Source organism: Pinus tabuliformis, chromosome 3_1 (assembly GCF_031772625.1).
Source record: "Pinus tabuliformis cultivar Carrire ecotype Pingquan chromosome 3_1, CPIR1, whole genome shotgun sequence".
Classification (NCBI taxonomy): Eukaryota; Viridiplantae; Streptophyta; class Pinopsida; order Pinales; family Pinaceae; genus Pinus; species Pinus tabuliformis.
The window spans coordinates 129,111,660-129,135,564 of NC_142301.1; positions in this window are offsets into that span (position 1 = coordinate 129,111,660).

Below are 23,905 nucleotides of genomic sequence, written 5' to 3' on the forward strand. Positions count from 1 at the left end.
GAAGGAACCCCTACTACAACAAATCTGAATCTACTTCACCTACTTGATTTTTAATATATATTAATCAAGTTATTCTTCTGAATTCTGAAGCAAATTACTTCTGCATCCTACCCTAATTAAATATTTGATCTCATGAAACTAAAAATAGAGCGAAGAACAAGATACATAGGAAACACTTATTTTTGGACACAATAGTCCCCGAGAAAAACCAATGCAGGAAAATTAGTACAACAACTCTAAGGGTTTATTATTATATAGGAGAAATATCTTAATACAAATCTAAAATGCTCATCGAGCAATCATTTACAGAGAAAATATTGGTGGAAAATCTAAGTGGGTTTTCCGTCACTTCACCTGGAAGAATTTTGGGTGATTCGACACAAGATTGGCTAACCCGTCATATTTATGCGCTAGATTTGCGTCAGCTCTGTGTCACATTCTCTGCCCTCTTCGTCAGCTCGCCCGATAGTTTTGTTAGTTCCCGTAGTTTCGACTTCTACCCTCTGCATCATATTTCTCGGTTGCTCCAGTAGTTCCAACTGTTCCCGACTGTTCTAGATTTTGCCCTTTGCGTCAAACTTCACGACTGTTCTAGAATTTACTGGTAGTTACGGCTGTTCCTGACCATTTTGGCTTTTTCCCTCTGCATCTGATTTCTTAGCTTGTTACACAACATTTTGTCACTATCCCTGTACTCCCCGTTCTTCACATCCCTCTTCATCTACTGATAATTTACCTCTTACATCATTTCACAAGAATATTCTTTCAAACTCAGTTTTAAAGGCCGATGCTATCCCTTATTTTCTTCCCCACGTTGATTTTTGATCGGTGCTGGAATCCATCCATGACCCACGTCGATCCTCTTTTGGAAAGTTTTTAAAAATGGAGTCGAAGCTTCCAGGTCTATAATCTTTGTGAACGGAAGTCTTGTAAATGTTTAGTCAAGATAGAGTCGAGAGAGATTGTTTGGGCTCTTTTCCCCTATTAAAATGCAACAAACCAAAAGGGATAAGGTCTCTCCCATCATAAGAGGATCCATGTCCCCTCTCTCAAGCTATATAAACTTCTCCTTTTCCAACCTCATCTAGCTAATGAAAAGGCTGGAATAATCTAAAAAATCTGATAGCCTTAGCCTTCTAGTTTGTGCTTGTAAAGGGAGAATATGCTTGTAGTTTTTTTAGTTTGGAGCAAAGAGGAAGAAGCCTTGAACATCCATTGTTTAAGTTGAACCATGAGATGTTAAGAGTGGTGCTAGAAATCAGACACGTCGAAGGAAAATTGTAACGCTAAGGTGAAGGTTGTACTTTCCCTTTTTTCATAATAATACAAATGATATTTTGTTTCCTACATCAATCACATATGCTATTTGGTAGCTTAAGACTCCTTAGCCTCTTAAGTAGGTTAAATCTATTATATGCTATCATGTGTGACTTGGTTTCTTGTCTATTTGTTTCAGGTGCTCGATTGACATTAAGGATTTGATCACTGGAGCGAAGACACAAGGACTTCATCAAACAAGGATAAGCGATTCACGAGGTAGGATCTTATTCATTCTCAATCTAAGGTAACTTATGTAACATTGTCTTGTTTGTGGCTAGACCCTCTCGCCTGGGCTAGAGCGATTGTCTTTGTCTGTAGAGAGAATCTTCATACTCCACAATTTGGCGACCACACTCGGAAGCCAATCCATTTCTTTGGATTGTTTTTCATTTCATGATTTCTAATGACTTTTATCGTATCACTCTTTCTCTTTTATAACCTATACTTTACATTATCTATTACTTTGATTCCTAAATTTAGAGTGACAAGTTTGGTTTTGGTTTGTGAAAATTTTCATTTTTCTTTTGAATCCCTCGATCAACGTTGTTATTTTACTAATAGTAGCGCTAACTAGCGTGAGTTCCTCTTGAATAGTCACGCCACAGCCCCTTATGGCACTTTTTGCTAGTTAGATAGTTACGCTAAATCTCATAGGTTAAAATCAAGGTTTCTCTTAAATCATTGCCAGTGTGCCTTGTCCTCATAGATTCTGTTTCTTGGCTTGTTTGCCTTTATTCTCCCTACCTAGAATTATCTATTAGCTTGAATTGTTTCCTTGATTGGTTTGAGATTGAATTACTTGATTTTTTGAGTTTTTGGATGGTTTGTGTCCCTATGGAATTTGGGTCATTGTCCATTCATTTTCTTATCTTCTCATCAATTCAAATTGTTGATTTGTTGTTTCATGCATTTCATGTTTTCGCCCTTGCATCTATATTGCTTTATTTTCAATTGAACAAGTGAAAAAGTTTCATTTTCTCTTCTCTTATTGAACGTCTCTTTTCTGAGCATAGATTACGTTGCTCGATTTGTTTCGATTGAATCTTTGCATATTGGTTTGAAAGGATTTCTTTTTATCATGCTTTGCATATGATTGATGTTTGGTTGTTTGAAAATTTTCATTGAAATGTTTATGTGAAAGATTCATTCTAGCATTACGTTGATGAAAATACATCATTCTATTTTTCTCAATTGATAGTTGCATTGAGTAGCATCATTGAAATCTAGAATTACATCATCATGAGCATCTGATAGGAAGAGTAGGAATTGGAAAGGATTTTCATTGTTTTGTTTTGAAAAGTGAAGTAGTGAAAAGTCATCTTACTTTCAGTTACTTGTTTGTTGCATTGATTGTTTTTTCTTCTCTCAATTAGTGTAAGCATCCATCGAATTGAAAGTGTTTTGTCTCATATAGCTTCATATAATATTTTTTCAAATGACAATGGTAGGGCCTTGGAATTAAAACCTAATTCAAGATCAACTGTTAATTTTATTGAATTAACCTAAGGAAGCATTGAAACTTAATGCTTACATTTAGAGGTCTAGGCTAGAGACATGTTTTGGCATCTTTAAACCTAGCAGCTATCATTCCCTTCGGCATTAGACAACACTAGTATGGACTTGTGCTCCCTGTACCATCGTGTATATAAAGGGATACCCCACTAGGTTTGCAATCCTTTATCCATGGGAAGTCAAGTCTACCACCTTGTAAATGTGATACATCGAACACATCATTCGATGAGATTGCTTGCTCATACATTTCAGTTTTCCAGGGGGTATTCTGTAGTTCACACCTACTTGGTAATCCCTTTTGCCTACATTATCCTCACCAGTCACTTTCGTCTTTTTAACTCTTCAAATTTAAAAGATCATTGAGCACTTTTCCTTTCGAGCCTGTTCAAATCGAAAGTGACTAGAGTAATCTTTGCTTTGTTCTCAACTCTTAAAATATTGAAAGGAAAAGTCTTGCTTCATTGTTGTGATGCAGGAAAATGTTCCCTCTACGGACAGAGGCAACCCCTCTAGCCCTAGAGTGGGTCTAGTCACAACAAGGACAAAACAAAAATTGATTCCCTTAAATAGTCATCGTTGGAGGCCTACCTCAAACTGGTGGTTGATGAAGTTCCGTTGCACTGCTCCAGCTTCCGTTTCCTTCTCCTTAGAGAGTAATTGACCTGAAACAACATAAGATAACGACAAAGCACATATGCAGGAAACAACAACAATATATTTAGTCACAAAGTCAAGAAGTCATGAATTATCAAGTAAATTACATATAAGACATAGGAAATCATCATTTATTGTATTAATAATGAAACAAAAGTAAGCTTACAACTGAGTCTTGACATTGCACGCCTTCTCAGAGGGTCTAACCAGTGTGTTTATTCAAGCATTCACTCTCAAAGATGGGTCTCCCAAATAGCAATATCTCTCTCTCTCTCTCTCTCATTCACAAGCTTTACACAAGATTAAGGGCACTCCACACCTTCTTGCAAACTATAAAGCAATCCCACACTTGTCACACTCACACCAACTATCTATCAAACTCAAAAACAATAGTAGCACTGTGCAACCAAAAGAACTAGTAGATGATAGCAATGGTGAGTGATTTTATAGGAGAAGGAGTATCCATGAAATGAGGGAGAGGGAGATTATCCTCAAGACAAGCAGCACGAAAGACGTAACTACCATGCCAGAGGGAGGAGTGTGACCCAAACTAACCCAGCAACTAGGTCTAGAGACAACCAGAAGGCCGACTGTTGAAACGAATTCGCCCAATCTGGATCGTCATGAGTCATGAACTAGGGACTAGCGACGACATCGCAACGATACAGTGCATGACAGAGAATCATCACAGATTTTGAGGGTTTACTAGTGACGATGCAGAAACTTAGTAAAAAAGGGTCAATCTTTAGGATCAGAGAGCATTTGCTTAATCTTCTTACACTGGTGGGAAGATATGAACATGTTTATTTGACACATGACACAGTAGAAGGACTGGGGTGAAAACAGTGACAAATTACTATGTAAAAGATGCCCCCTAAAGCATGAAGCCCGAGAGAGTGGGAGGGGTGAAATTCTTTACGAAGCTGTCTGAATTGGAACACCGCCTAGAAGAACTTGTAGGTGCAAGTACAACTGATATCTCTGAAGTTGAAATACATGTAGTCTAGGAATGGGCGCAGCCATCCAAAAGACATACGAACTAGGTCTGTGGTATGGATGCAACCATCTAGCTAGTAATACCATGATAATGATAAAGGTATGGTCGCAGCCATCCATGAAGACTCAGGTATGGTCGTAGCCATCCATCAATGAGTCATGTAATCATGAACTAGTCTACACAACCCGAACATGAGTAATCTAAGTTCGGGGTCTTGAAACCCAATCAATCATAGTACAAATTCTACCATGCGAACAGATGTGCTGAAGAAGTCACTTGATTACTAGTGAGTGAGGAAAACTGTTAACAAGCGTGATAGAAACCACCAATAATGTCAATGGCTCTCAATGTATTTTCTAGTACAATCCACGAAGTGTGAAGAATGAGCTGAAGTTGAACACTCGCAGAATCACCCAATCGATGACCAATGATGAAATTTGATCCTTAGGTGTGAAGAACTTGCCATTGAGGCATGCAAGCTCCAAGGTAACGAAGGGGATCTGTAGATCAGTCTTGTGGATAATGAGTTGATGTCGACAAGAGACGATCCGTCGCAGGAGGGCCATAATGTTTCCCCCATCAACGACATGAGATAAGGAACAAGTGGAAGATGGCAAAACAGAGTATGAGAAGAGGAGGTAAGGATGTAAACTACAGAAGGATTATACTCTTGAACATATCGGCGACACAACTCCAGAGGGTGGCAGCATTTAGGTACCAAGGGATCAGAGGCTTGATGGAGATGGAGCAGATCAGATGGAATAAGGCTAAATGGCAACCCAAAACCTCGGAACGCCAAATGACGATGTATGGATATCCCAACCCGACAAGAAGCAAAAGTGTCGATGTTCAAGAATGACTAGCTGCCGCAGGTAATCAATGACAACTTTCAAATTTTCCCCCACCATTGCTGGCCAGTACCCCAATTATTTTTGAAAACAAGCTTGAAGGGGATAGCATATGCTTGTAATATAAGTTCGACCTTTGGTTGAATCCGACCTAGTAATAGTTTAACGAGCCCTAGGAAGGAGAAGCTCGAGTCTCGTCATGGTGGCGAGTCCAATGTCGTCAGGGTTTAACGAGTCTGACATAGGTAAAACTCAGAGTCTTTTTCATGTTTAGAGAGTTTGAAAAAGACACGTAAAAGAAAACTCCAGGGCGAGTCCTTTTTCGTAGATTTGTGTCTCTCGAGCCTGAAAAAGTATAAAGCAATACTTGAGAGAATTGCTTGACCATTGCGATCAAGGAGTACTTTTCGTAATTAGTGGTCTCGATCTAAAAGAGTAGAAAAGCGATCAAAGACACGTCGTTTTGTAACCAATATCGAACCTGAAACGAAAAAAGTTCGGTGATCTTTTCATGTTTATACGATCAAAAAAGAGCTGAAAGTGGACCGCCTATTGTTCCATTTAACGAGTTAAAAGGGAAAACTCAACAATATTTTTGTCTTTAAACGGTTGGAAAAGAGTTGAAAGTAGACCTCCATTTTTATTCTCTTTAATGAGTCAAAAAGGGAAAAATACTCAGCAATCTTTTCATCTTTTACGAGTCAGAAAAGAGCTTAAAGGTGACTCGTCCTAGAGGAATGAGTGGTATAAAGGGTAGCAACTAGTTCCGGCAATGGAGGAACTGCTCAAAACACGAAATGGTCAAGAGGCTGGCTAATAAAACCACTCATCATTGCGATTCCTCAGGAAAGGAAAAACAACCAAGTGAAAGCATATGATCAGCCAAAGAGATGGTGGTGATGGAATGAAGCAACCAAGGCTCATCTAGCAGAATTTAGCAGATAAACGGAAATCACGAGATGTAAATTGGCTATGGGTTCATTTTTACACAAGCTTGAACCATGGAGAACTTTGCTTGGATTCGGTTTCATGTTTACATGAGCTTGAAATGAAAAACTATGCTTGTTATGAGTTTGCATGCCTCCAGGCATAATGACGCAAATCGAGGTACATGCCCCCCAAGCTTCATTGCATTCAACGAGGTGGATGGAATGAAGGTTCACTTTTGAGATCTTAGAAAGACTCGACTTGGATTTTATGAGATCTTAATCAAAGACTCGATTTGGAAAGGGAGTTGTTTCATTTTTTAATGAGGTTGACACAATAAAAGAACTATCCTCATAACCCTTGTTTCATTTTTTAATGAGGTTGAAACAAGATCAAGAACTATCCTCAAGGCTCCTCGTTTCATTTTTTAATGAGGTTGACACAAGATTAAACTATCCTCGGACACCTTGCTTCATTGTTCCAACGAGGTTGACACAAGATCAAGAACTTTCCTCAACACTCCTTGTTTACTTTTTAACGAGCTTGACATAAGGTCAAGAGCTATGCTCGTCACCCCTGTTTTCATTTTTTAACGAGGTTGAGACAGGAACAAACTATCCTCTTCACTCCTTGGTTCATTGGCCATATGATAACATGGTTCCCAAGAGGTCTTCGTGGGATGGAAGAGACGCACTCTGGGAGGAATACATGTCATGAGGCACTAATGACAGATCAAGTTCGAATGCCCCCAGTACATGATGTACAAGACCATCTGCATGATCATCAACAAAGGCAGAGACGGAACGGGTAGCCACATAATTGACCTATGGCAAAGAAGGTACTACTTGCAAACAAGAACCGAGAGGGGATGCCAGCTGCGTAGGAGGCACTGAGGGACTAAAGAACGATAATTGATCTATGGTCACCATTCTTCCGTCGTGTGGAAAAAAAACGACATGGAAAAGTGAAGAGACGAGGGCCCCCATGGCATAAACATAGTCATGGCCAAGGAGAAGACTGAAATCTAAAGCACCTTGGACAACCATGACATCTATATAGACGATTTTACCCCTGAAAGTAATAGGAAACTTTGGGAGGATCCCTAAAGGTTGACAGGTTCCTCCGTCGAACACCAATAGATTCTGCATGACTGGCACAAGATCTGGGGAGCCCAAAGCTTACCAAGTAGTGGAAGGCATAAGACTGATAGACGCACCGTCATCCAAGAGAGTGCCAGGTACTGCCTTATTATAGACATGTATTGTAAACTGGAAAGGCACATAGGATGGAAGGTGAAAAGTAGTCAAGTGACTCCAATTGAAGGAAATGACCAAACTTCTTGGTGGGGGTATCACATGATTGCCCCCATGCTCTATAGGAACCAAAGAAGGAATCTCTTGATCAACAGGGATAGGAGGGTTTTTCTCGGACTCTGGAGAATCTGACGAGATGAGAAGAACATTAGCATGATGCTCTTCCAAAACAGAGTGATCAATAGGTGGTGAACCCAAGTTGACACTCTCTCGGACCAATGGTTGGTACGGAATAGGGTGAGCACAGCCAAGCTCAGAAGGAGGATGGACAATAGAAGAATCTAAGTCAATCTCATTGTCGACAGGGAGAGGGTTTGAAGAGAGCCTCTTATAACCAACGGGAAGTTGGGGTGAAGAAGTTCTAAGACTTTCTAAAACGGCAGAAGCTTTATCCATGAGCGGACAAAGGTGAAGGGGATGGTTGCCTTCACATAGCCTACAGGGGAATTGAATCTTCCCTTTCTTCTTACTGTTGCTAGTTGATAGGGTAGCATCGACATGAGCTTCAAAGGGTGACGAGGGACGAGCTAGATCGTGAGACCATGCTTCTATGATCCTAGGAATACCATGACAATCACGAAGAACATGGTCACCCTTGCACAATTTACAAGGAAACTTAACCTTCCGTGGAGGGGCAGAACGTGGTCCAACCTATGATGTACTCAAAGCAATAGCTGCATAGGGGGCCTCACGTTTATCAGACTTCTTCTTCTTCTTCTTCATCTTCTTCATCTTCTTCTTAGTCTCTTGGTTACTAGATGTGGGACATTCACCAGGCGAGGGAGGATAGGAGGAGGAAGAAATAGGGTAGGAAGGCATAGGCTCAACCTTGGAATCATCGTGTTGTGGTTCGGATGAAGGAGACGATGGAACAGGAGTCATGACACTCGGGACCACCGAGGTTGAAAACAACCAAATGGGAAAATCGATGGTTAACCCAGGCAAGGACAGTGTTTCCATATATGGAGCATTAGCATTTCCAAATGGAGGAAACGAACCAGGAGTTCCATCTGTACGAAGACCTTGGCTGGCAGAATCGAGGAAGGTTGCCATCAAGAACGAGCTTGAAAAACACTCTTATCACAATTAAGAACTTGAACTGTTACCAGGAATATTTCGTGGACAATAAATTTTTATGACATAGGAACAAAACTTGACCTTTTCATGTTTCAACAGTTAAGAAAAGGATGAAAATGTGACTCTATCTCTTTCGAGGTTTAATGATCCTGAAAGGACAAGTGCTCAGATGGACCTTTTCTTTTAAGGAGTCCGAAAAGGAACAAAAGTGACTGCTCTGGAGAAACTAGGCAAAAGGTTTACCAAAGATCCCGTAAAACTGCATATACACCTTGGCGATCATATGAAGACCAAGGACTTTCTGTACGGCTGTCAATCTTCCCGAATGCTGTGTTCGGTGCATTACGGTTTGTAAGGTGGTAGACATGGATTGCTAGGGATATAGGATGATAACCTAGTGGGGTCTCCCAACATATACTCGACGATATTGGGAGCACAATTCCGTGCTAGACCACTACTGAGTCACAGAAGGAGGAATCACCCAACCTTGAGTGAAAACAATAGCGACTAGGTTTAACGACGCCGGAGCACATCTCTAGCCTAGACCTCTAAATCGTGTGTGTTATGTTCCAATGCGTATTTAAGTTCATTCAGTTCATTTTAGAGTTGACCTTGAATTATGTTTCAGTTTTCAGGCCTTACCATATGTATACAACAAAACCTAGGATGCAGCTAGAATGAGTGAAATATCCTTTTTCTTCAATGAACACCTACTTACAGGAGGGTAGAGAAATCATTCCCAAACCAAGAAAACAAAGATAAACCAAGAGACACAAAGAAAAAACATGTCAACTCTACAGTGCAAGAATACTATTAATGATATATTTTATCATTTGCTTTCCAATATGCAATCACAAAATGCAAATTTACTTTCACTTTCGTGTACTAAATGTATGCAGTCTTTTGATTTTGATCGCTTTAAGTTTAAGAGAAACATACAAGCAGACAAGCAAGTGTGAGAAAACCTATTGATCCAAACAGTTGTGATCTATGTTCGGTAGTGAAAAGAAACTGAATCGATGCTACAAATTGGTTCAATAATTGTCACTAAGAAATCAACCAGAAACAAGCAATGGAGAAGGCTCAAACAAACCAACAAGAAAGTTGCAAACGAACCTTGGGAAAACCAACAACCAAGCCAATTGATTCAAGAGCTTGAAAGAATGAACTAGGTCACACGGGAAAAAATTCAAGATTCATTCAATAAAGCCAAAGAAAGAGTGCCTTAACCATAAACAGTCAAAAACAAGCTACTGAGCAAGAGAAAGAAGGCAAGGGATCAACAAGACTGGTAAATTCAGGAGGTAGAATTGAAAAAACAGTTCTACAGGAGTCATCGCGGGTACTACATAAGAAACTAGTGGTGATAAGCCAATCTCTGTAGCAACAGAGTGACGTCGTCGCAATAGTATGTAACAGCCCAAAGTAAATATAAAATTAATTTGCTAATTAAAGTCAGAATCAACAAATAAGTACATACCTATATTACCTGTGATCGATGTTTGCTAGATGACAACAAGGTTTTGGGGACGACTCTCCACCCAACCGTAGGCTCAATTGCACAAGGCTTTGCTACAACTGGCCACCCCCGAGCCCTCAATAAACGTACTACTGCCAGTGACTCCTAAGTCTTAGTACACCATTCTCCCAAGAGAATGAAAGATAGACTCTTGGAATGATGGAATGCATGAATGCCTATCATCTTCCTCACCATCTATTAAATAGAACAACATTGGAAGGGGAACCACATGCACACACTCCATGTGTCTACATGCAACTTTCTTTTGATTTTTAGCTTTCTTGTTTTATTTCTTTACTTTTCTTTTGATTTTTAGCTTTCTTGTTTTATTTCCTTCTTTTTGATAGTTTTCTTGTTTTATTTCTATTTATTCTTATTTAGAGTTTTAGTATGGTTAAAACTATTTTTATTTTTATTATTTTTATTTATTTTCTTGTATATATTTTTAATATCATTTATTATTTAACATTTATGATTTATTATCTTTAGTATTTTTATTATTTATTATTAAGTGATTTATTTATTATTATTAATTATTATTTTTGCATTACTTATTATTTATTATTATTTATTATTTATTATTTTTATTATTTATTATTTATTATTTATTAACTTCATGTTGCCAACACCCTCTGCTGAACTAGTATAACCAACAGGCATCGAAAGTCCCCAACACCCCGGGAAATCTACAGGAATCTCTGTCCTTTTTCCCACTTTCGGCACCAGGGTAAGCCTTACCCGGTCTATATCCTAGTCCAAGGCTGGCCCCAAGGCTCGCGCCTGACTCAGACCTCATCTACCCCAAGGCAGGCATCCGGTCCGGTACTCAATGACCCCAGGCATCTCGCAAGGCTGGCCCACTCCCTTCACAACTACGAAGGTGCACAACCCCAGGCATCGAAGTCCTTTACATCCCTTCCAGACTTCAGCATCCCAATCCAATAACAGGCACCTAGCCTAGAACATCAGGCACTTGGCCTCCTCAAGATGGTCTCATAGCTCTTCAAGAGCTATCCATTAAATAAATATAAAATTAATTTCCTAATTAAAGGCAGAATCAACAAATAAGTACATACCTATATTACCTGTTATCGATGTCTACCAGATGACAACAAGGTTTTGGGGACAACTCTCCACCCAACCGTAGGCTCAATTGCGCAAGGCTTTGCTACAACTGGCCACCCTCGAGCCCTCAATCAACGTACTACTGCCAATGACTCCTAAGTCTTAGTACACCATTCTCCCAAGAGAATGAAAGATAGACTCTCAGAATGATGGAATGCATGAATGCCTCTCATCTTCCTCACCATCTATTAAATAGAACAACATTGGAAGGGGAACCACATGCACACACTCCATGTGTCTACATGCAACTTTCTTTTGATTTTTAGCTTTCTTGTTTTATTTCTTTACTTTTCTTTTGATTTTTAGCTTTCTTGTTTTATTTCCTTCTTTTTGATAGTTTTCTTGTTTTATTTCTATTTATTCTTATTTAGAGTTTTAGTATGGTTATTACTATTTTTATTTTTATTTATTTTCTTGTATATATTTTTAATATCATTTATTATTTAACATTTATGAATTATTATCTTTATTATTTTTATTTTTTATTATTAAGTGATTTATTTATTATTATTAATTATTATTTTTGCATTATTTATTATTTATTATTATATTATTATATTATTATTATTATTATTTATTATTTATTATTAAGGGGAGGGATATTACATAGTACACATCTCTTTTGCGACGGACCGATTTCAAAGTCGTCGCGACTATGTGATGGGATTCACTGACGCACAGGACTTTACAAAATATTAAAGGTGACGTCGGCGAGACTGTTAAGCTATTTTCCACGATGATACTAAAAAACAATGATAAATGAACAAAAACTCCCAAACAAAAACCAGTCAATCCTTCAATCAATGTAGGGATCTCCCAGATCAACCCAGGTAACCCAAAAGACTTATAGTGTATCCCCAAAATTCAAAAGACACCAAATCAAAATCAAATCAAGAGCAAACAAGAGAGGCAACATACAAAGGAGTCCCCAGTGGAGTCGCCAACTTGTGATGCAGGAAAGAGTTCCCTCTGTAGACAGAGGCAACCCCTCTGGCTCTAGAGTAGGTCCAGTCACACCAAGGACAAAACAGCAATTGATTCCCTTAAATAGTCATCATTGGAGGCCTACCTCAAACTGGTGGTTGATGAATTTCTGTTGCACTGCTCCAGCTTCTGTTTCCTTCTCCTTAGAGAGTAATTGACCTAAAAAAACACAAGACAATGACAAAGCACATAATCAGGAAACAACAATGATCTATTTACTCACAAAGTCAAGAAGTCATGAGCTATCAAGTAAATTACATACAACACATAGGAAATCATCATTGATTGTATTAATAATGAAACAAGAGTAAGCTTACAACCGAGTCTTGACGTCGCAAGCCTTCTTAGAGGGTCCAACAAATATGTTTCTTCAAGCATTCACTCTCAAAGATGGGTCTCCCAAATAGTAATATCTCTCTCTCTCTCATTCATAAGCTTTACACAAGATTAAGGGAAATCCACACCTTCTTGCAAACTATAAAGCAATCCCACACTTTCCACACTCACACCAACTATCTATCAAACTTAAAAACAGCAGCAACATTGTGCAACCAAAAGAACTAGCAGATGGTAGCAATGGTGAGTGATTTTATAGGAGAAGGAGTCTCCATGAAATGAGGGAGAGGGAGCTTATCCTGAAGACAAGTAGCACGAAATATAGAACTACCATGCCAGAGGGAGGAGGGAAACCCAAACTGACCCAAAAACCAGGTCCAGAGACATCCAAGAGGTTGACTGTTGAAACGAATTCGCACAATCTGGATCGTTGTGAGTCATGAACTAGGGACTAGCGACGACATCGCAACGACATAGTGCATGACAGAGAATCATCACGGATTTTGAGGGTTTACTAGAAATGATGCAAAAACTTAGTAAAAAAGGGTCAATCTTTAGGATTAGAGAGCATTTGCTTAATCTTCTTACACTGGTGGGAAGATATGAACATGTTTATTTGACACATGACACAGTAGAAGGACTGGGGTGAAGGCAGTGACAAATTACTGTGTAACAACTGTCTTAAAATTAACTACCGACAAAATATTCCTGGTTAAATTTATATTCCTTAGTGATTCTTTATGATCGATTCCAATGGAAACATTTCCAGAGTCTACCAGTGAAGGATTCCCCTCAGATGAGAATCCTGGTCCTTTTCTTGGAAATGTTGGTGCTCCTTATATGGCAAAGTTGTCCCTCTCTGGGTTAACCATTTGTTTACCTATCTGGTTAATTTTAACCTCGGTGGTCCCGAGTTTCCCAAATCCTACCCATTCGATCTGATATGGGGGTTTGACAACTTGTTATGCTTACAAGAACCTCCCACTTAGTTTAACAAATAAATGATGTAGCTTATATATGAAATTTGTGGAATTAAATACTTGAAACAGGTGTATGTTTTATTTTAATTTTTTAAGTGCTTTAAGTCCATTTTTTTCTGTTGATATTAAACACATGTAATAGCCATATAATGCAACAAATAAGCAACCACACATAACAACAAATTTAATCTAAGAGTTCACCCGAATATCGTGGGCTATGTCTCCTTGAGCTTTTGTCATCTTGACTTTGCTCTTTGGCATTATGGCAAAGTTTCTTTTACAAGTTCCACACTTAACTCCAAGGTTTACTGGACTGAACCAATGGGCTTAGAAAACCATCTATATCCCTATCATGGTTGTCATCACTCTGCAAGCAGATCTAAGCTCCCATAGACTTGATTCCTTCAATCAGTACACTGAGATACCCTGCGCTTTTTGATAGCACTAACTCCTTTAGAATTATTTAACTATCACTGAAACCTCATTCACTGTCTCTAGCACATATCAAACATCGAAAATAGACTGATCATTTGCTCAAAATGAACACTACATCCCCAAACTAGGTCTTCCTCCACGGTTGGCATTGGGCTGCCTGAAACTTCCCTGTAGCATCTCGGTATTTAGAAGTCTTCAAATGCTTTTGCAAATACCTAAAATGGATTCATAAGGCTCATTATAGTTAGGAATCACTATAGGTTTGCTAAGAACGAGGACTGGTAGCTCATACAACTGCCTCCAACTCCTAATGGCCCTAAGCTCAAAAATCTCCCTGGATGAAAATCTCTATGAAGATGACTTCCTCAACTTCTATGAACTATTCCATTGGCTTCAGAAGGCTAAAATTAGCCTAGCTAGCCTCTTGTTTCACTCTCCCTTCCTCTTCGAAAACTGCTCCTGGAGAGCATTTAATCAATATCCCCTAGGGATACTCGAGCAAATTTGGTGAACTGCACCTAACTCTAGCTAAACTTAGCATTCTACCTAAATTTGTCTGTTCCACCAGGCTTACCATTGGAGGTGAGCCATTACAATAACTATTTGGGTGTGAATGTGAGGCAGTATAATCCCGGTGGTTAGGGATAATCCTCCGTAGAGCTAGTGGTCATGCAATCGCGTTTCAACTGTTCGCAACTAGTGGTTACGTATACATCGGAAGAATTTTGAATAGCAGAATCTCCACTCTCAATCTATCCCACTCAATCTAATGGATATTGCATCGTCCTCTAACCAAATAACCCGGACAATCTCCACCATCGATGTGACCCGTCTAATTGAATGGTTGTTGTGCAATCTCATGCAGATTCTTGCACTACTGATATCAGGTTGAGAGCGCATGAGAAAAGTAGTTTTCCCTTGCTCTGTGTCGGCCCCTAAGGTTAATCATGTGAAATCATAGAATACCATTTACAACGTTTTGTCTGCGTAAGATACCATTTCCCACTTTCCGAATACTACCCATGTGCTCAATACAGAACTTAAATAAAGACGTGTAAGGAAAGGTTTAGTGCGATAACTCGTTCATACGACATTGGTTTTTTGAACCATTCACAGTTCCGAAATGAGGAAGACGAGATCTATCCAGTCACTCAAGCTTTACACTCTTTCAAATACTTTGAAATTTAATCTATCACTAAGGTCAGTGATCAATATCTGATCACTCCTCCCCATTAGGAATATTTTTGACCCCAAAATATTGATATATTGTTCTGTACAGTAGATGAGAGTACAACATCCTCTCCTTTAAACCTCCACGCACATGCCTTGCATGGCTAGTGCCTTTGAACCAAAACTCGAAGGTAGTCGACACTTCCCTTCCTAGATTTGCTTGTCCTCCTGTTAAGAATTGTCTTCCATGAACTCATTCATAATTTCTATTGAAAAGTTTACAGAAGGCAGCTGAACACTTCCTTGATCATTGGCCCAAGGTGGCTCAAACAAAAGTGAGATTACATCATAAATATATGCATACTCAACTGAAATTTACATATGTACCAATGAAAGTATGTTTTTCTATGTCAAGATGTCAAACCACTTCTTACCAAGGCACTTCTATGGCGACTTTTGTTGTTGCGATCTTCTTCTGACTTCTTGCCAAAAACAACATAATGCAAGAAACAACTTGATGACATAAATTCACATCATTTGAATCATCATCATGTCTCTTACATCTGGATGTACAAATGATCGACTAAATCACAAGTCGACAAAAACATACCTTTTTCAAACAACTGACTCTCCAAGTCAAGCATGTACAAAAGGAAATTGAAATTCTCTTTCAAAGTAGAAAGAATTCCACCTCTTGTGAAAAACTTCATCATTATCTCCCTTTTCCAATCTTGGAGATAAAATCAAGTTTTCCAAGTCAATATGACATTGCATGCTTGTTTAAACAAAGCAATCGACCATCAAGTCAACTACACATACATGTTCAAATACAATGAAATCATCAACATTCCTTTGTTCATACATACCATTCTCATGAATGTGTTCCATTCTTCAACTTTCTCCCAAGCACAATAATAAGTGCAATATCCTCAATCATATGTAAATGTACTTACAAAGCTGAAATGAATATAATTTTGCTGCAATAAAGCGAGTCTCATACTCAACTTTTTCATTCACCTTTTTGGTAAAACCCTGCAACTTGCATTCCATTAGCAAAGAAATGTACCAAATCAAAAGACATGCAACTTTAATTAGATAAGAACTCGTACCATTTCTTACCAATCCACATCAAAGGAAATTCCTTTATCTGCACATCGACATCAACATGTGAATCATCCTGAAACACATATGGAAACCTCCTTTCCATTCTTGCCCTTTTCTTTTTCCACCACCTTCAAATTTCATGGAAGCACTGTTGGATTCAAAATCCAACACTTTTCAGCAATATATCCTTGCTTATGGTAATAATTGCAACACATGTTCATCCTCTTTACAACATAATTTTCCTTGTCCAATGGACCTTTGGCTTCTTACCTATTCTTCTTCAAAAGTTTCTTGTATGTGGCCATTTTCTTACAACATCTAGAAACACTATGGTTAACCAAACCACGAAAGGAACATGCAATTTTTTTCCAATGCTTATGTGGAAATTTACCATGATTTACATAATCAAAAGAAATGTGATTGAAATTATATTTATACCTTCCTCTTTCACCTTTGTTGCCTTCATGAGAAGGTGAATCGAATGAAGAAGTGGCTCCCTTCAGGAGCACCATCAATCTCTTCAATGATTTTAGAGCTTTCACAACTCCCTTGTTTGAGTGCATGCTTATGAACACCTTCTTCTTGCAAAGTATGTTTCAAACAATTGCATTCCCCATGAATACAATCTTTACAAACTTGAGTTAGAGAACCTAAAATGAAACTCCCTCTAGGAACTGTTTCAATTGCCTTCATGGTTGCTTTGGAACTTTCTCCATAATATTGTCCATAGCCAAGACCCAAATACTTAGGCCTTTCCTCAACCATTATTGGCTCAACAATGCCTTGTGCATGTTTGCACAATCCTTTTCCTTCATAGCCCATTTTTGACATCAACTTGGAACCTATGCCTCTTGTATGATTTTCAAAAGAACCAACATAAATGTTCTTAGAGGAAATTGAAGACAAACTAGAATTGTTTATCTCTTCTTATTTTTTTTTGGTCAAGTAAGAGTGAATCCTTCTATTAACTGTACTCGTACATTACATATATTACACACCTATGCAAATGCATAGGCTAGCCTATTGTGGGACTATCAACAACAGGAAGCTAACCAAAAACCTTGGGCTTACAAAACCTGTAAAACAGGAAGGAGTATTAAACTCCCAAGGGCTCTCAGTCATCCACTAACCACTGAAAGGCTTCCACTAAGCTTCAAACCACTGCTCCGGACCCGACGGTGGCTCAAACCTCAGTTAAACACGTTTGACATCCACCCTTCTGAGCAAATGCCGACTCTTCTAAACAGTTGATCAAAACAAGATCCAACGGTCAAAGCACAACCTGACTTCGGAACAAGCTCTTTACTCTCAGTTGTCGATCTCGGTCCCCCAGATCGAACGTCTTACATGGATTTCGCACAACTAACTTGCGCACTCCAAATCTACCCAAAAATTGTTCCCTTCTCTCTCCTCTTTGCTATGTATCTCTATGTGAGTGGAATCGAAGCCGATGGGGGAAAAACCATTTACTTCCTTTCCTCCACCTGAAATCCACTCGTGGTTCTTCCATAACCGTTGGATCACAAAACACTATAGACCAAAGTTTTAAAAAAAGGTTGAGATTTTCCCCACTGACGAAATGATGATGCTTCTCCACCGTGGATCTGTATCCTAATGAATGGTCACAAACCTTCCCACCTTCTGAACTTGCGCCTCATTCATCTACCATTGATCTCGCTCCACCAGATTTGACGGCTCACATGAATTTCACCCAACCAACTTGCACACTCCAAACTAATGCTTGACTAAGGATTCTTTGGTAATAAGGATCTACGTCTCCAACTCATGCATCCTTTCTAGGTTCATATTTGCAATATGAAGTTGGCTCTCCATTTCCTACAATTTGTCAAAAAGCAACTGCTTCTCTTCCTTCATGGAATTCAACTGATCTTAAAGTTTGGTGCTCTTCCTTTCATCTTCATACATTTGTTTCACCATATCCATGATGATGTACAAGTCTCTTTTCATGTCTTCATCAAAGAATCTTGTGAAGGAGGAGGATTTTGAAAACTCACTTGTAGAAGTTTTCATTACAAAAATGAACAAAATAATTTCAACAAAATTCAGAAAGCTTTCAAAGAACTAATAACTGTAGATTCAAACTCTTATTCAAGAAGCCTTTTGAAAACAAACCCTCTTCTTCTTCAAGGGTTTCCTTGAGGTCCTCTGGGTAAGGCGAATGCCTTCAGCCCTTGTTCCTTCTTGTCCTTTCCTAGACTTAGCTATTAGTACTTTTCCCTTCACCTTCACAAACTCAAACAATAGTCAGTTTACAAACAACCAAACAGTCAAATTATTCTTACTGTTTAAGCACCTTTCAAGTCAAACAAGCAACCTATTGCTCTATCAATAAAGTAGCTTTCTCTGATACCACATGATCTGATATGGGAGTTTGATAACCTGTTAATCTTACAAGAACCTCCCACTTAGTTTAACAAATAAATGTTCTAGCTTATAAATGACACTTGCAGAATTAAATGCTTGAAACACGTGTATGTTTTCTTTTAACTGTTTAAGTGCTTTATGTCCATTTTTTTCTTCTAATATTAAACACATATAGCAGACATATAATGCAGAAAATAAACAACCACACATAACAACAAATTTAATATAGGAGTTCACTAGAATATCATGGGCTACGTCTCCTTGAGCTTTTGTCATCTTGACTTGCCTCTTTGGGAGTATGGCAAAGTTTCTTTTACAAGTTCCACACTTAACTCCAAAGGTTACTAAAATGAACAAATGGGCTTAGTAAACCATCTATATCCATGTCATGGCTATCATCACTCTGCAAAGATATTTACGCTACCTTAGAATTGATTCCTTCAATTAGTGCACTGACCTACCCTAAGCTTCTTGATAGCAATAACTCCTTCAAAATTCTTTAATTGTCACTAAATCCTCATTCACTGTCTCTAGCACATATCAGACACCAAAAATAGACTAATCATTTGCTAAAAATGAACGTTGCATCCCCAAACTATGCCTTCCTCCACGTTGGCACTAGGATGCCTAAAAGTTCCCTATAGCATCTAGGCCTTTAGATGTCCTCAATTGCTTCTACAAATCCCTACAATGGATTTAGAAGGTTCATTAAAATTAGTAATCGCCATTGGTTCACTGAGAATGAGTATTGGTAGCTCCTACAACTGCCTCCAACTCCTGGTGGCCCTGAGCTCCAAAATCTCCCTAGATGAAAATCTCTATCAAGATGACTTTGTCAGCTTCTCTAGACTATTCCATTCACTTTAAAAGGCTCCAATTAGCCTAGCTAACCTCTTTTTTCACTCTCCCTCTGTTATAGACATATATGGGCACTGCAACCCCAATCACATATGTCCAGAAGCCAAGGGCTTCTAAACCCCTAAAAGTGTTGTTTCATACCATAAAGGAACAAGGTTAGCTAATTACATCATTTCCCAGAAGTTCTCCCTGAAAAACTGCTCAGAACTAGTCAAAATTGGACCATACAGACTGCTCCATGCTGAGGGTGGGATGCATCTCACCTATTACACATGGGGGGTGTGATGCATACTGAAAAGCCCTTCTGTAGGGTGCGATGAGCCAGAGCAGACAAATGGAAAAACCAGTTTGCTAGGTGGAAACTCAAAGAATCTTCTAGAAACTGCTCATTTGACACTTGCCTCTCTGAATTTGGCTAGGGATGAGTAAGAGATCACGAAATCTCCAAGTGGAACTAGGAACTATCAGTGAAATGACACTCATTAAAATCCCAGAAGCTGACTCACTCTCCTACAAACATCTTTATATGGATCCCTCATCCTAGAGATATAAAGGCTAGAATTTTGTAATTTGTAAGGAAGTGTTGTTGGTTTCTATTTGAGACATTGTATTGTTGGGTGATCTTGCTTTGTATGAGGTGAAGAGGGCTTTCATGCTGGGAGGATGATGCTGGATCAGACAACTTGGTTTTAATCCTCTGTTTTACTACTTCTATCAATAAAGCTATTTGAGTTTTCCTCCATATATTTTTATATCTTTGAATCTTGTATTTGTATATGAATTTGTATGGTTGATATACATCTGATCCTATATTGTTTATCGTTATAGATCTCCATGCTTTGATGGTATTTTGCTGCGTTGACTCTATAGGTGTTCTTTGAAGTGAGACAAGTGAGAAAGGAGTGGTGAAAGCTCTATCAAGGGAGAGAGGAAACAAGCAAGGAGGCTAGCGAAAGACTGAGGTTGGTACTCTCTGCTTCTCTCTCATCTATCTCTCATAAAGGAAAACACAAGTAACTTTAGTTTGTTTGTTTCTAAGATAGCTACCCATCTTAGTGGGACTAGAAGCTTTGAATGGACACTATTTTTCCTGATAACAACCTCCCTCTTCGAAAACTACTCCTTGAGTGCATTTAATTAATATCCCCTAGGGATACTCCACCAAATTTGGTGAACTGCACCTAACTCCGTTAAACTTAGCATTGCGCCTAAATTTGTCCACTCCACCAGGTTGACCATCAGAGGTGAGCTGTTACAATAACTATTTGGGCGTGCATATGAGGTGATATAATCTCTGTGGTTAGGGATAATCCTCTGTAGAGTTGGTGGTCATGCAGCCATGCGTCAATCGTTTGCGACCGGTGGTTATGTATACATCGGAAGAATTTTAAATAGCGGAATATCCATTGTTGATCTGTCCCACTTGATCCAACGGCTATTGCTTCTTCTGCTAACCAACTAACTCGGACAATCTCCACCATCAATGTGGCCTGTCTAATCGAACAACTATCGCACAATCTAGCGTAGATTCTTGCACGACCGATATTAGGTTGAGAGCGCATGAGAAAAGTAGTTTTTTTGTGCTACGTGTCTACCACTAAGGTTAATCATGTGAAATCATAGAATACCATTTATAGTTTTTTATCCGCGCGAGATACCATTTCCCACTTTCTGAATACTACCCACGTGCTCAATATGGAACTTAAAGAAAGACGTTTAAGGAAAGGTTTAGCATGATAAATCCTTAATATGATATCAGGTTTTCGAACCGTTCATAGCACTGGAATGAAGAACACGATCTATCTGGTCGCTCAGGTTCGACACTCTTTTGAACACTTTGAAATTCGAGCTAACACTAATGTCATTGATCAATATCTGATCACCATCCATCTCCTTCATTTGAACCACATCATGATGATTCTAAGATTGACCTCTCACCTTCTTCCCCTATTTCTTCACCCTCCTCTTCTAATTTTCCTGGCGAAAGTTTGAAATCCAGTAACTAGGAGGCTAAGAAGAAGAAGAAGAAGAAGACAAAGAAGAAGAAGTTAGATAATCGAGAGGCCAACTGTGTAGCTATTGCCCCAAATGCACCTCTTGTAGACAAACCTTCTGATCCTCAATGGAAGGTCAAATTCCATTGCAAGTTTTATAAGGGTGATAATCACCTTCGAGACTATCCTGGCATCCGTAGATTCTTGGAGGTATGTTTTCAAGACCTGAATCGACCATCTCCGTTGACCTATGGCAATCATGTTGATGCTACACCTTCAACTAATGATGGTAAGAAGAAGGGAAAGATTAGATTCCCTTGTAGGTTATGTGAAGGGAAGCATCTTCTCCACCTTTGTTGTATAACAGATAAAGCTTCCAAAATTTTGGAAAACTTTACAGCTCCCCAATTCAAACTCCTAGTTGGTTATCAAAGACTTTCTTCTGACCCTCTCCTAGTTGGTAAAGAGATTGATTTGGATTCATCTCTTGCCCATCCTACTCTTCCTGAGAATGGCTCTCTTCTGTCTATTCCTGACCAACCATTGATAGGAAATAGTATCCAATTGGATCCCACTTCAATTGTTCACTCTGTTCCTGAAGAGAGTGGTGATCATACTAATGTTCTTCTCGTCTCCTCAGATTCTCATGAGTCTAAGAGTGGCCCCCCTATTTTAGTTGTTTAGGAGAGTCCTTCTCCTATTCCTGCAGAGCATGGGGGGAATCATATGATACCCCCACCAAGTAGTTCTGTCATTTCTTTTGATTGGAGTCAACTGACTAGTTTCCACCTTCCATCTTATATGCCTTTCCAGATCATAGTACAAGCCTATAATATGGTAGTACATAGAAATATTCTAGATGAAGGTGCATCTATTAGCATCATGTCTTTTACTACCTGGAAAGCTTTGGGTTCCCCACAGCTTGTGCTTATCACCCGGAATCTATTGGCTTTCAACAGAGAAACCAGTCAGCCCTTAGGGATCCTTCTGAAGTTTCCTATTACTTTGGGAGGAAATATCATCTATATAGATGTGATGGTAGTCCAAGGTCCCTCAGATTTCAATCTTCTCCTTGGGCGCAACTATGTTTATGTCATGGGAGCTCTTGTTTCTTTGATTTTTCAAGTGGTTTTCTTTCCACACGAAGGGTGAATAGTGACTGTTGATCAATTGTCATTCATTTGTCACTAGGTGCCTCCTTTGCATCAATCATCCCCTATTGGTTCTTTTTTGCAAGTAGTACCTTCCCTACCACAAGACAATTATGTGGCTACCCATTCCATTTCCACATCTTCGGATGATTACACTGATGGTATAGTAGATTATGTATTGGGGGCATTCGAACCCAATCTGTCATTGCTATGGGTTGACATGTATTCGTACTAGATCATGGTTCTCCCATATAGTGAGGACCTCTTGGGAGCCATGTTCTCATATGGTCCATAAACCAAGTACCGAAGTATAGTTCCTTGTCTTGTGTCAAGCTCGTTAAAATATGAAACAAGGGGTGTGAGCATAGCTCGTTGTCTTGTGTCAAGTTCGTTAAAACATGAATCAAGGAGTCGAAGGATAGTTCTTTTACTGTATAAACCTCATTAAAAAATGAAACAGATTTTGAGGATAGTTGTTCCTACATCAAACTCGTTAAAAACAATGAAACAAATGTCCAAGGATGGTTCTTTTACTATGTCAACCTCGTTAAAAAATGAAACAACTCCCTTTTCCTCATCATGAGTTCACTTTTTTCTCACCTCCTTTCATGCGACTTTTTCATCGAGTCTCTACCATTTTCCCATTTTCGCAATGGGGTTTCCATCTTATGACTCATAACCCTCACTCGCTCGGGGTGCATGGGGGCACAACCTTTTATGAGTTTTACTCTATTATTTGGTCGAATCGATGTTTACACATCATGTGAATTGTAAAACTCCAGTTTTCTTCTCCGTTGATTGATTATCTGAGTTCAGAAATGGACTCCATCAAAAAGTATGATGTGTGAGTCATCTCGCATGGTTACTTATGTACATAAGTGTGTTATTTATTTTTGTGCAGTTTGGTTTGGTGTGTTTTTTCAAGTAGCTTTTTTGCTTATTATGTCTTCACCTGCTTTGCAGATGTTTGCGACTCCTTATGTTGATTTCGCTGATGGTGCTTGCTATAGTACCCAAAATTTATCATCTATGGCATGGGATATTTATGACCCTCAAGGTGAGTTGATTGATATTCAAGGTATTTGTTTGGGCCCATAAACTAATAACATCGCTGAATATAGCACATTTCTCGAACTCTTGTCAGAAGATATTTCTCTTGACATTCGAGAAATGGTTGTAAACCTTGATTCACAACTTGTTTTTCTTCAACTCAATG